Raw genomic sequence first — 12,456 nt, 5'->3', positions numbered from 1 at the left:
TGTGAATGAGAGACTTACTGATACAGTGATGCATGCAGTTACAGATTCCACTGAAAAAGATATACACTGTGTTAGATATTAAGGGAGGCATACATGCTTTCATAGAGTTATTTAGATAGCAATGTGTTTAGTGTGTTAGTTATAATCCATTTTGCAGTTATAAGTTTTGAATGTCATGGTGGCTATTGAATGTCAGCATTTGTTTTGTCATTTTGTGACATATTCTTGGTGCTCATGGGTACTGACGTTATTGCGATGCTCAGCGTCACCCCAAAAATGAAAATCAGTTTTAAACATGAAATTTCTACAATCTACCTAGAAAAATATAAACAGCGCACTAATAAACCACTAGATTCAAAAATGCTGAAAAATGTATGTATTTTGCACTTTATAAAAAAAGCACGAACATTGCGGTTACGGAAGTCATCACAGCTCTTGGAGTAATTACAAAAATGGAAAGTAGGGTTGAAACGCAGTTTCTTAAAAAAGTTAATAGAAAAATGTGTACAAATATGTTTTTTAAGCAGTGATGTAGTTAGTAATGTGTGCTTTGTAATACTTAGAATTATTTTTTTAAGTTAAAGCTTTTGAATGTGGTGGTAGTCATTGAATATTTTTTTAGGATTTTGTGGTTGCAAATTTAAAAAAAACAAAAAAACATATTTAATAAGAAGATGAACAAATCTTTGGGCTCTTGGGTGGCTCTGACAAGAACATTTGTGTTCTGAGCATATATAAGACAGCTACAGATAAGACTGTATGCAGAGTTTCAGTTTGCTTAGAAACACATTGTTAACTTTGTCTGTAAGTAAACTCCATCACTTCTATAGATTCATTGCATTTTAAAACACAGGTTGTCGTTGTAGATGGAGACAATGTTATGGTCTCTGAGTTATGGTCTCTGAGGAAGACAGAAACAGTTTTATTAACATGTTTCCTGGCTTTGTCAATCTGTGGACAGAATTGATTAGACCATTTACATTTCTGTCATTGGCATATGTTTGAGTACACCAAGTCAGTGTGAAGGAAAAGCATGATCAATTCAGCAAAGGTATCCTTCATTAAGGTTTCCAGTCCTACTCCAGTTATTGTGCCTAGGTCATTGCCACCACATACTCATAACCATGTGCCACTCATGCACTCATCCAATCATTCATGCACCTCTAATGCACTCATTCTATCATCCATGCACCTCTGGTGCCCTCATTCTAGCATCCATTCACCACTTATGCACTCATTGTAACATCAATTCACCACTCATGTACTTTTTCAATTATCTCTATACCCCTCATGTACTCATTCAATCATCAATGCACCACTCATGCACTCATTTAATTATCCATGCACCACTCATGCACTCATTTAATTATCCATGCACCACTCATGCACTCATTCAATCAATCACACAAAACTCATGCACTTATTCCAGCATTCATACAGCTCTGATGCACTCATTCAATCAACCATGCACTTGTGATGCACTCATTTTAATATCAATTGACCACTTATGCACTCATTCAAAAATTCATTCACCACGGATTCACATATTCAATCATCTATGTACCACTCATGTACTCATTCTAACATCCATGTAGCACTCATCCACTGATTCAATCATCCATGCACCTCTCAGGCACTCATTCAATCATCCATGTATCACCTATGCACTCATTCATTTATGCATACACCACACATGCATGCATTCAATCATTCATGCACTACTCATTCGCTCATTCAATCATCCATTGACCATTCATGCAGTCTTTCAATCATCCATGCTCCACTCAGTCAATCATCCATGTACCACTCATGTACTCATTCAATACACATGCACTGTTCATGCAGTCATTTAATCATGAATACATCATCCATGCATCACTCATGCCCTCATTCGCTCATCCACTTTTTCTAACATGAATGGACCTCTCAAACACTCATACATTTATACATTAACACAGCTACTCAATACTTACGAATAGAGTCATTCAGGAAACATAGAAGTTGTACCACAGGAGTACTTTGTGCTTGAACATCTTGATAATATTTTCCTGCAAAGAGAGCCCTTTAAAATGTCGAAAAATCTTAGACTCTCCAGACTGTACACTGAAGAACTCCCATGCAATGCTGTCTTTCTTCTGTTGAGGTTTTTCATCTATTAGATCTTCACCCGCCACCTCCTCAAGGTCCTGCTCTGCCTCCTGTACAGCCGATTTTCCTCTGAACCTCCTGTTGCCATTTTCTATTTGAAAATTAAAAAAACAGCCACGCTCTAATCACAGTACTACCCTGCAGGCATAACTGCTCAGAATGATTCCACAATGAATGAATGAAATATCCAAAAAAATATAGGGAGGCACTTACTATTAATATAGTTGAAAATTGTTTTATCCAATAATTTCACTTTCTTTTCAGGGCACCTGATCTCTGCGACTACGTACAAATCGCAAACACTGGAAATGGAATATAAAACTAGGTTAGAACATGGTACATATAAAAGCAGAACTTTAAAGCTCTCATTTATAGGCACCTGCTGTTACACTTACTTTAAAATATATGTGTGTAAATGTTTACACTTTCAAAAACAGGTGATTGTTACGATTATGGTCGCGATGATCAGCGTTTCCACCAAAACAGGAAAATAGGAGAATAGATTTCAACATGAGCTTTAAACTAAATAACTACAACTACGTAACTTTAAGCAATAGACAAATACACCTCTACTGTCAAACATACTGTAGAACGTGTCAATATACATGTTTTACACTTTGTAAATAACAAGTGCTCTTCACGACTACCAATGTCACTGCCAGCCCCGGAGTCACCGCAAAAGTGGAAAACAGGCTTTGAAAACAATTTTTCTGGAAGCTTACTCCAAAAATATACGTTTAAACGGTAAACTAATAAAGCTCAACTGTTCAACACAGTAGAATGTGTCTATATATTTGTTTTACACTTTGTAAAAATCATGCGCTCTTCGCGACTACCGACATCATTGCGATGCCCGGCGTCAAAGAGGAAACGGAAAATAGGCTTTGAAGAAGATATTTCTGGAAATTCACTCCAAAAATATAAGTTTGAAAAGTACACTAATAGAGCTCTACTGTTAAACATACAGTAGAATGTGTCCAATGATATGTTCTTAACTTTGTACAAAACGGATGCTCTTTGTGACACCAGAAATATAAAACAAAATTGTAGAGGTGGTTTTCTCCAATGTTGATAAGAAAAAGAAAAGTTAAAACAATCTCTTACTAAATATCTAGACTTAAACTTCATTTGAAAAATGTATTTAAACATTTCGCTGCTATCCCCCCGTGCTAAGCCTTTTTTTGGCTATTTGGGGTAGTTTGCGCTTAGGCCCCTATAACTTTTTGTCCACATAAGGTATCCATGCCATATTTGCGTCCTGTCTTCCAACCTCATGGGTATTTTAAAGGTAACCAGGGTTTGTGGAGACCCCTGCAGGGGACAAAAAAATTAGCCAAAATATAGCTAATTTTATTTAATGGAGAAAAACTGCTGCAGAAGAAAGTGTCTGGATTTTTTCTACGAAAATGATATAAACAAAGGGTTTGTGGTACTGAAATCACCATCTTCCCACATTTCAGGGAAAGGCAGACTTTTTTCATAAAACCAAATTTTCCTGCTTAGTTTTGGCATTTTACTGGGATATAATCTATTTTTGCTACTTTTTGTGCTTTCAACCTCCTTCCAGTTGGTGGTAGAAATTGGTGTAAAAAGCAATAATGGATCCTGGAAATCTATACATTTCTGAGAATTAGAAAAAAATCTAAATTTACAGAGGGGTAATTTTTGTATATCTTTCAACATTTTTTTAATAGAAACTAACATTTGAATATAAAGAAATATAGGACTAGTAGGTTCGTCAAGAACCTGAGGAACCCAGAGCAAATACCTCAGCTGCGTCTTGAAATGGTTTTTCATTTTGTATCGGGGATATAGCAATTCATTTGGTAAAAGAGTGAAAAATAGGTATCAAGGACACCTATGTAGTTCCAAAATGGGAACAAAATATTGAGTTTAGAAGCAGAAGTTATTTGCACTTCTCCGAAATTGTGGGAACCTATACTAGCATCAGTGTGGAGACTATGGCAGGAGTTGGGGGCCTGGACACAGCTTGAAATGACCTGACCCAACAGCAACAGGGTGAGTAACCAGCAGGGACTGGGGGACAGGGGACATTGCACACCCACAATGAATGTGGAACATGTCCCTGATACCCTTGACACACTGCTGCACACATAGGAACACCAAGTAGGCCCGCCTTCACTATGTGCACATATGTGCCCCCCCCCGAATCACCAACGACACAAACGAGCCATGCACATGTGACAAATACAGAAAAGCAGTGGCTGTGTGAGTCACACTGACTATGCACGTGACACTGCATGCCCGATAGCATGGCACCAGCCAAAATGCATGACGGTGCATAAATCAACATGGAGGTGGCCCAGTGCGGATCACATCCGTAAAGGAGCAGGTCACACTCTGACATATCCTTGTGCACCCACAACCCATGCTGTCAAAAACACGCATCAGACAAACAATGCACAAGGCCACAAAATCAGTCCAAGAGCACACATGACCCAGGTCGCAAACATTTCAGCCCCCGAAAAGCACACAACTCAAAGGCACACCGTTTCAAAGGGATAAGGGTACATGAAATCAAAGCTGCAGGGGCAACTCCCCCACAATGCAGTACACACACATAGCAATCACAGAACCTCAGCAATGACAGCAATGTGGTTTAAAGTGCAACACCTACACCACAGGACAGAGGAGACAACAGGTTCCGCTTGTGCTTAGTAACTGGCCACTCACATCTGGCATTGACTGACACAGTGTGATGATAATGTACGGGTACTACCACACATCCATCATGTAGTCGAAAATCACACTGTCTGCCATCAAATAGCCCGTTCCACCAAAACAGTCACAATGTGCATTGTCATGCTGTCTGTATGTAAACATCTGCAAAGCGTCAACATACAGGGGAAACTTTGCTAACCTGCATCTCCCCTTAAAATTGCAGAGGGACAATCAACACTAACTGCAGAGCAGACCACAAACCCCATCAGTGATGATGAAGAGGACAACCTGCACATATGTCAAGACACCCTCCAATGGATAATGGACAACCTCCGAACCCCACCCCATGAGCAGGGCAGGCCAGCTGCCTCAAGGTGACCCCACCACCTGCACAGGCCTCACAGCAGGAAACACACACCACCACGGCTGTCTCCCAGGACCCCCACGAAAAATACATGGAATTTCAACACCGTGTTTTGGGTTGCCAAGTGGAGTTGGCGGATCAGCTGCGGGTGGGTTTTGAGCTTGTGGCAGCCAAACTCGAGGCCACACGTGGGTATCTGAGTCCCATCAGGTACCACATACAGTCCCTTACGGACACCCCCTGTCCGCACCATGCTCATTGACAATCCTTGTCTGACCTCGCTGGGGCAATATTCGGATGCAGGAACTGTCTAGTCAGACAGGCACCAGCGAGGACAGCACAGAGTTGGCACAGATGACAAAGGAAACCATGGAGCAGATGCAGGCTGGAAGTAGGGCTGCCACGGCTGAACACCAGCAAGATGTAGCTGGGATCTTCCAGGCCCTGCAGTTCATCCTCTTGCCATTGCTGCCACTGAGCCAGTTCCAGATAACTGCAGTGGGAACTTTGACACACAGTGATGCAGCCCCATCAACTTCGGACCCTGATGTGTCAGTGGCACCCAGTGATGCATCCATTACATCACCACACACACACCGGACACAGAAGAAGTATCAGAGGAGTAAGATGTGGATGGTAATTACTGTGAGAGGAAGGCAGTAGTAGCATCCATCACTGCCAGATGGCCTGTTCCTGCCTGGTTCATCCCTATACATCATGCCCTGGGACAACACCTCCCACTGTCCCCCGGAATACTCTGCGACATCGACCCGGACCCCGACATGGACTGCCACTGCTTGACAATTACACAGCAATCCTGCTGCGGACTGCACTCTCCCGCTTCCCGATCACTTTATAATCCCCAAAGGACTCTGGTTGGCCCAGCACTGGGCTTCCATGTTATATGGGCTTGGATGGCCATGTACAGCTCCAGCTCCATCAAGTGTCATGAATATGTTCACTCGTGTATGGAAGTATGGCTGGATGTATGGACAATGATTTACAAGAAGGTACACCCTGGTGAATTACATGAATGTGCATGTTTATCCCTGAGACACATGGGCAATTGAATGACTGTGAAGGAGAGTACTAGCTGTGTCCCCATTGCACATCAACAGCAATCTCACAACCCCCCAATGAAGGCACATGTCCATGTATTGAATAGGGCTGTATGTAGGAATGACCAAATCGGTAGCAGGCCAGGAGTGGTGTCCTACATCACATGTGACAACAGAACATCGTTGCATACCTACTGACACACATCTTTGTGGACACATTCTGTTCTGATTAATGACATTGTTCCACATGGTCAGAGGTTGGACGCCATACACACATTGCTGAAGACACGTAAGTGCACTGGTCTGCCAGTAACTATCCGAAAACAATGTCTGACTCAGAGGCGGAGCTGTCAAAAGGGACCCACCCCTATTGTACATGCGCTAGTCAGACCCTCCCTGTGTAGGGACGATGCTAATTGTGGCACACGAGTGGTCATTCTCATCAACCCTCATCACAGTTAGACACCAGTGAAGTTGCGTAGACTTTATTGGCATGTGCGTCTCAGAACGGACAAGGCAAGGGCCACAATAGGCAGGGACATGCTTAAGACACTTGCACGCAGCATGGGAACCTTTCGAGGTGCAGGAAATGGGGAGGCAGAGATGAACACAAATCATTACGGATGGCAATGGTCTCAGCCCACCTTGCTTTACTGAGCGAGTCATGTGTTGTTTGGCGTCTGCCCATTGCCCTGTGTGAGTGGGCACAACTTGCAGCCCGTGGGGTCTGCATAGTGCTCTGCCACCGACCTGCGCCGACTGTCTGCTCATCTGACAATGATCAGGTGAAAGGGTCTAACTAGGTCACATGCTGTGCTACATTGACATGTGTGTGCTCTCCCCCCAGCAGTGTGTCTGAATTGGTAACGTTGCCTAACGACGCTGTGCTACTCCGACCATGGAACTGCATCACCTTGCACAGGTGTGTGTACACATGCACAGTTCCACGCACATGCATTCAGAGTCCAGGCGAAGGCAGACATGTACTCTGTTGTGGTGGGATATGTGTGACTTTCCCATAATCCAACAAGGTTTTGGGACCTGTGCTGTGGGTGACAATATGATGTGGCTGCAGGAACATAGGTACTCATCCATGAATGCCAGTGCAGCCTCGTGTGCAATGTGTTCCAATAGTACGTCGTTGTCGGGTTCAAGGAACACTAGTGTGAGCCAATCCATTAACTAGTCTGGGCAGATGTGCTCAGTCCACGCCGTTTCCCCAATCTGCAACACAGCCCACTAGGTGAGAGCCTAGATGTGGTCACTGCACATGAGGAGTTGTGCAATCTCCCATGCACAACTGCCAGCACATAAGCCAAAGATCAGTGCATCCCATGCACGGCTTTCCCAGTGACACTCCTATTTGTGGGCCAACAAGGGGCGCACTGTCAGGTCATAATCCAATTCAGCTACCGTTGCATTGGATTGGCGGACCTCCATTGGCCACTCGAATGTGCATGATCGACAGTGGATCCAGGGCTTGACGCAGGTGACGTAGGCAAGACGGAAAGTCAGACGATAACTGATTTGCAACACTGCCATTGGCAGGGATCCCAACATATGCAGCATTCGTGCACGGTACAGTTCCACATGACAGGGGTTGTGCATGTGCCCGGGAGTGCCTGCCATTGCATTTGTTGGGCTTGTGGTACCGGCACTCCTCAGACCAGCGGAAATTTGTTGGACGATATGCCACAGCTTTGGGCAATAAGCAGTATGTGTGTGTGAAGTTTGGAAGTATGGGTAGTTTTTGACTTATGTGTCAAGGGCATCCCTTGCAGGTGTAGGTCGTGCTGGGACAAGTGTGTGTGGGGTGTGGGCACGTGGGTGTGCCAGCCGCATTCAGGACCTAGGTCGGGTGTTGGCTCGGCCTTCAGCCTTGTGTGTTGGGACAAAGGGGCTTTCATTCCAGATATCAGTCTGACTACTGCTTGCATTTCTTGAATGTGATGTGGACTTCGCGCTGACTTTGATGCCAGGCCTGTGATTTGGGGTGCACAGATTTCGAGACACACGCAGCTGTTGGCATGTGCCAAGGGCCCGATTGGCCTTGCGCTCCTTGTTCAGTCTCTCTTTCTTTCTCTCTCTCTCTTTCTCTCTATCCCCTTCCTTTCATGAGTGCCCAACACACCTTCTTATCTTGGATATTGTCTTGCAGGCTGTGAGTCACAGATGGTCCAGGGATGACCCTCCATGACTCTTCAGAATAGTTGTTTGGTGACAAATTAGGATGTGACATTTTGTTTGGTCTTTCAATGGTGAATGTATGAATCAGGATTTCAGTACTCACATGTATGCTGACTGTTTCAATTGTGCGAGATCAGGCGGGTGCTTTTGTTCATGTTTTCGTGCTGTTGATGTGCAGTGTCTTGGTCCGGTGGAGGTGGGGGGTGCCGGGGCCGGGGGTGGGGCCTGGGGGGTGGTAGTGGACCTCAATTTTAGCTGCAAAAATTAAATTTTCCCATGTTTCGGTGCAGGAAAGTTGTGGAATCACTGGGCTGAGACAAATTTCCTACCACCCAGCAATTCCCAGGTCTCCCAATAAAAATGGTACCTCTCTGTGTGGTTGGGCCAATTGCCCGGGACAGGGAAGGACACAAGACTTATTGTGGAAACATCAAAATGACCTATCACAAAACAACCTGGTTTTGCAAGGGGGGGGGGGGGGATCACCTGGATTTTAGCCCCGGACTTGGTGGGAATCTGGGAAAACCAACAAAACCCAGACATTTCTGAAAACTAGGCACCCGTGGGAGTCCAGGGAGGTGTGGCTTGCATTGATCCCCCAACAATTTCCTTCCCATAATTCCTGCAAACCTCAAATTTAGCTAAAAATTCACATTTTCCTCTAATATCTGTGTGGGAAAGTTATGGGATCATTGCACGGCACAAATTTCCTACCACTCAGCATACACCTCAGTCTCCAGATAAAAATGATACCTTACTTGTGTGAATGGGCCAAGTGCCTATGACATATAAGGGCAAAAAACATGTAGAGATTGAGGGGGGACCAAAGTGTGTCCAAATGGGCAGTTTGATTATTCGTTTTTAGGCTGATGCTACTTTGCCCACACACAAGTGAGGTATCTCGGGAGACCAAGGGGAATGCTGGGTGGTAAGAAATGTATGCCTGTGTGGTGATCCGGCAGCTTATCCACACAGAAATGGGAGGAAAATGTGACTTTGTAAGTACATTTGAGGTTTGCAAGTGATTCTGGGTAAGAAAATGCTGGGAAATCCATGCAAGCTCCACTGCCAGCTAAGAGTCAGTACTCGCACACCACTATCCATGCACACCACTAGCCAAGCATCTGGGAACAGCAACCAGCCCTGTCAGATTGCTGCTTGACCAGCCCTGGGAAGGGAGGCGTGCTAGTAAAAGAGCACCGCTACCGCTTTTGTTACTGGGGGCCGATATTGCAGCACCACTGCAAAACCTGCCCCCAGTGGCAAAACCAGTCCCCACAACCAGAAAACCAACCCTCACCCCTCTGGTCCACTGGGGAAACGTCCGGTGCCCGCTACGGCCAGTCCAACTCTGCAGGCAAGCACTATCAATGCACACAGCCAGCCAAGCACCAGTCCACTTACACCACCAGCCAACTGGCACCTCACTCTCACCACCAGCCAAGCACTAATATCCACACACCATCATCAAGCGCAAGTCCACCCACACCATTAGCCAAGTGCAGGTCCACACACACCCACAGCAAAATGCCAGCCAAAGGTCAGTGCATACAGACTGTCAGCCTAACTCCAGTTTACACACACACACAAACTCTCCCTGGTTTCTAGTGGTTTTCTGCCGCCGCTTGTGTGCAGATGAGACTAAAAATATCACTGAAACACTGGCAATTTTCTTGGGGGTGTGGGGGCATTGGCATGCCCATTCTGGGCAGCCCAACAAAGAAAGAAAGGTACTCTACCTATTTTTTTCCTAAATGTACAATGTATCAGACCATAAATATACTGACACTTAAACAAGACCCATATAAAGCAAGGAAATTTCAGTGCATAGTCAAAGAAGGATTTGTTTGTATTTTTATTTTTAGTTTTAATCAATTTAGACAGAAGGATTCAAGAGGTGAGTGAAATCCTCAATAGTTTATAACAAACACAATATCGTGAGCCACAATACAAATAATAGTGACAGAAAGGTCCCAATCACTATCGCGCACATACAGACATACACACTTATACCGGTATCATATCACGCCTTAAAAACAAAACTCAAACATCTACTCATAAAATGCCACTCATCAAATAGGGGTCCAAAAGAGATTTGCCTCGTAAATCAATATATAAGTTAAAGCATATGAGCATTCAATGCTGTGCTGAAGAGAACATGTTCAAAATACAAGATTTGGGGCTTAAGTGGACCCCTTGGGAGCGCCGACGCGCGTTTCGGTGAACGCACCGAAATGCAGGTGCCACCTTCCTCAGGCGAACAAGGAAATGGTTTTGGCGTTTTAGCTGGGACCTAACAAATATAAGAAAAGCAAATCAAATCAAATAAAGAGGGAGTAGTTCAAGTGTCATTTAATAACATCATTGGTTTCAAATAGAGAACTAAACAACACAAGGTCATATGTCATAAGTGTCAAACATCATAAAAGAATTTGTTTAAACATTAATACCTAGTGAGAAATTGCATTATTCAATAGAGCAACGTGAACACTGACGAGTCCTGTTTTCCAGAGAGAAGAGAAGAGAAGGAGCACATAGTATGCTTCATTAGCACCATGTTTCTAGTTCTAGATCAGGGGGAAAAAAGGAAGGCAAAATGATCGTTTTTACGCTCACCTGTGGGGAATCAAGCAGTTGCAAATAGGTCCAAGTGAGGACACAGGCAAGAAGAATATCTGATCTCAGGCGGCAAACGGGGGTCAGGAATGTTCACTAGAACATAATCTGGTGGGTAAACATAAAAAAGGACGAAAAAGAGAGAAAATAGAACTCTAATTGAATAAACAAAGAATGAAGAATCACATCGTCATCATTCTAGTGTTTGAATTTCTAATACATGGAGTATGGAAAGGCGACAATTTCTTGCCTGAAATTAAATAAAAATTGGGAAGGAAAAGCTAGTGGTCAGCACAATAGCAAAAAAAAGAAAAAAAAAAAAAAAAACATACAGGAATAAAGTGGGGAAAACTATCCGTAGCGTGCTGGTGAACAAAAGAAGACAGATAGAAAACTCTCTAGACTGTATTTTAAAAGGCAGTCACAAAGGGTAACAAATAAGGCGGGATAGAAGAGTTACCTGATAGGGGAGTATTTGGGTTCGCCGTCAAAGTTGAATCCTTTTAGTTATAGATTTACGGCGACAGAATAGTGGGATAAAGATCCCCGATGACGCTAGAAAAGCCCAATGCCTAATGATAAAAAAAGAAATATAAACAACACTCGTGGAAAATTTCGTTTAGGATATTGCAGAGCCAGGGCTCTACGGGGTCTAAAGATAAAAAAAGTAAGGGGGCCATACCTGATGGAACAAGGGTGTAACAAGGGAAAAGGTAGGAGCAGGCTCAACTCGCTGCGGAGGATATCAGCGAAACGAGTAATTGGAGGCCTGAAAGAATAAATAAATGAAAGGACATTAGTCTAGGGAAAACCGGGAGGGGAGACACAACTGTAGTTTATCAGGAGGAGAGCCACAGAGTCAGAGGGAAATACCTGAAGGCACGGGCGCCGCGTGGAGATTCACACCGTCAGAGCGCAAAACGCCGGCGAAAAACGAAGATTCCTCAAGGGCGGGAGAATCATAAACGATCAGGTAAGCGCCCGGAGTGGTCAGATGGCCGTTTAAAGAGGCCAATGCACGGAGGTAAATAAAAGAACAAATGAAAAAAATAAGGAGGGGGGCGTGGTCAGGTTTAAAGGAGCAAAGAATAATGTAAAGCAGGGGCTTTAAAGCGAAGAAAATCACATAGGCGATGGGATGGGACGGTGCAGGGCAAGGGTTTTAAATGAATAAAAATAGCACGGGCATGTACAATTATTTCTACAGTTATGTTTTTATTTTTCTACCAGTATGCCTACGTGACCTTCATCCCTGCACTATTCTATCTACATGCCTGTGCTATTTTTATTCATTTAAAAACCTTGCCCTGCACCGTCCCATCCCATCGCCTATGTGATGTTTACCCAGCAGATTTTGTTCTTGTGAACATTCCTGACCCCCGTTTGCCGCCTGAGATCAGA

General features: G+C 44.0%; 2 long non-coding RNA genes across 2 annotated transcripts; both read right to left on the bottom strand.

Moving 5' to 3' along the window:
• Window positions 1-672: 672 nt before the first annotated feature.
• On the bottom strand, window positions 673-2,447 carry LOC146860558 (uncharacterized). The gene is made up of 3 exons (XR_014979172.1): window positions 2,362-2,447; window positions 1,974-2,239; window positions 673-901 (listed from the first exon to the last, which is right to left on the bottom strand). It is a non-coding gene; the product is annotated as an uncharacterized LOC146860558 (long non-coding RNA).
• Window positions 2,448-10,276: 7,829 nt separating this feature from the next.
• Window positions 10,277-12,080, bottom strand: LOC146860557 (uncharacterized). Its single transcript, XR_014979171.1, has 5 exons — window positions 11,929-12,080; window positions 11,738-11,824; window positions 11,516-11,627; window positions 11,056-11,163; window positions 10,277-10,732 (listed from the first exon to the last, which is right to left on the bottom strand). It is a non-coding gene; the product is annotated as an uncharacterized LOC146860557 (long non-coding RNA).
• Window positions 12,081-12,456: the final 376 nt, after the last annotated feature.

Source organism: Triturus cristatus, chromosome 3_1 (assembly GCF_964204655.1).
Source record: "Triturus cristatus chromosome 3_1, aTriCri1.1, whole genome shotgun sequence".
In the NCBI taxonomy this organism is placed as follows: Eukaryota; Metazoa; Chordata; class Amphibia; order Caudata; family Salamandridae; genus Triturus; species Triturus cristatus.
This window is presented reverse-complemented; position numbering and strand designations above follow the sequence as displayed.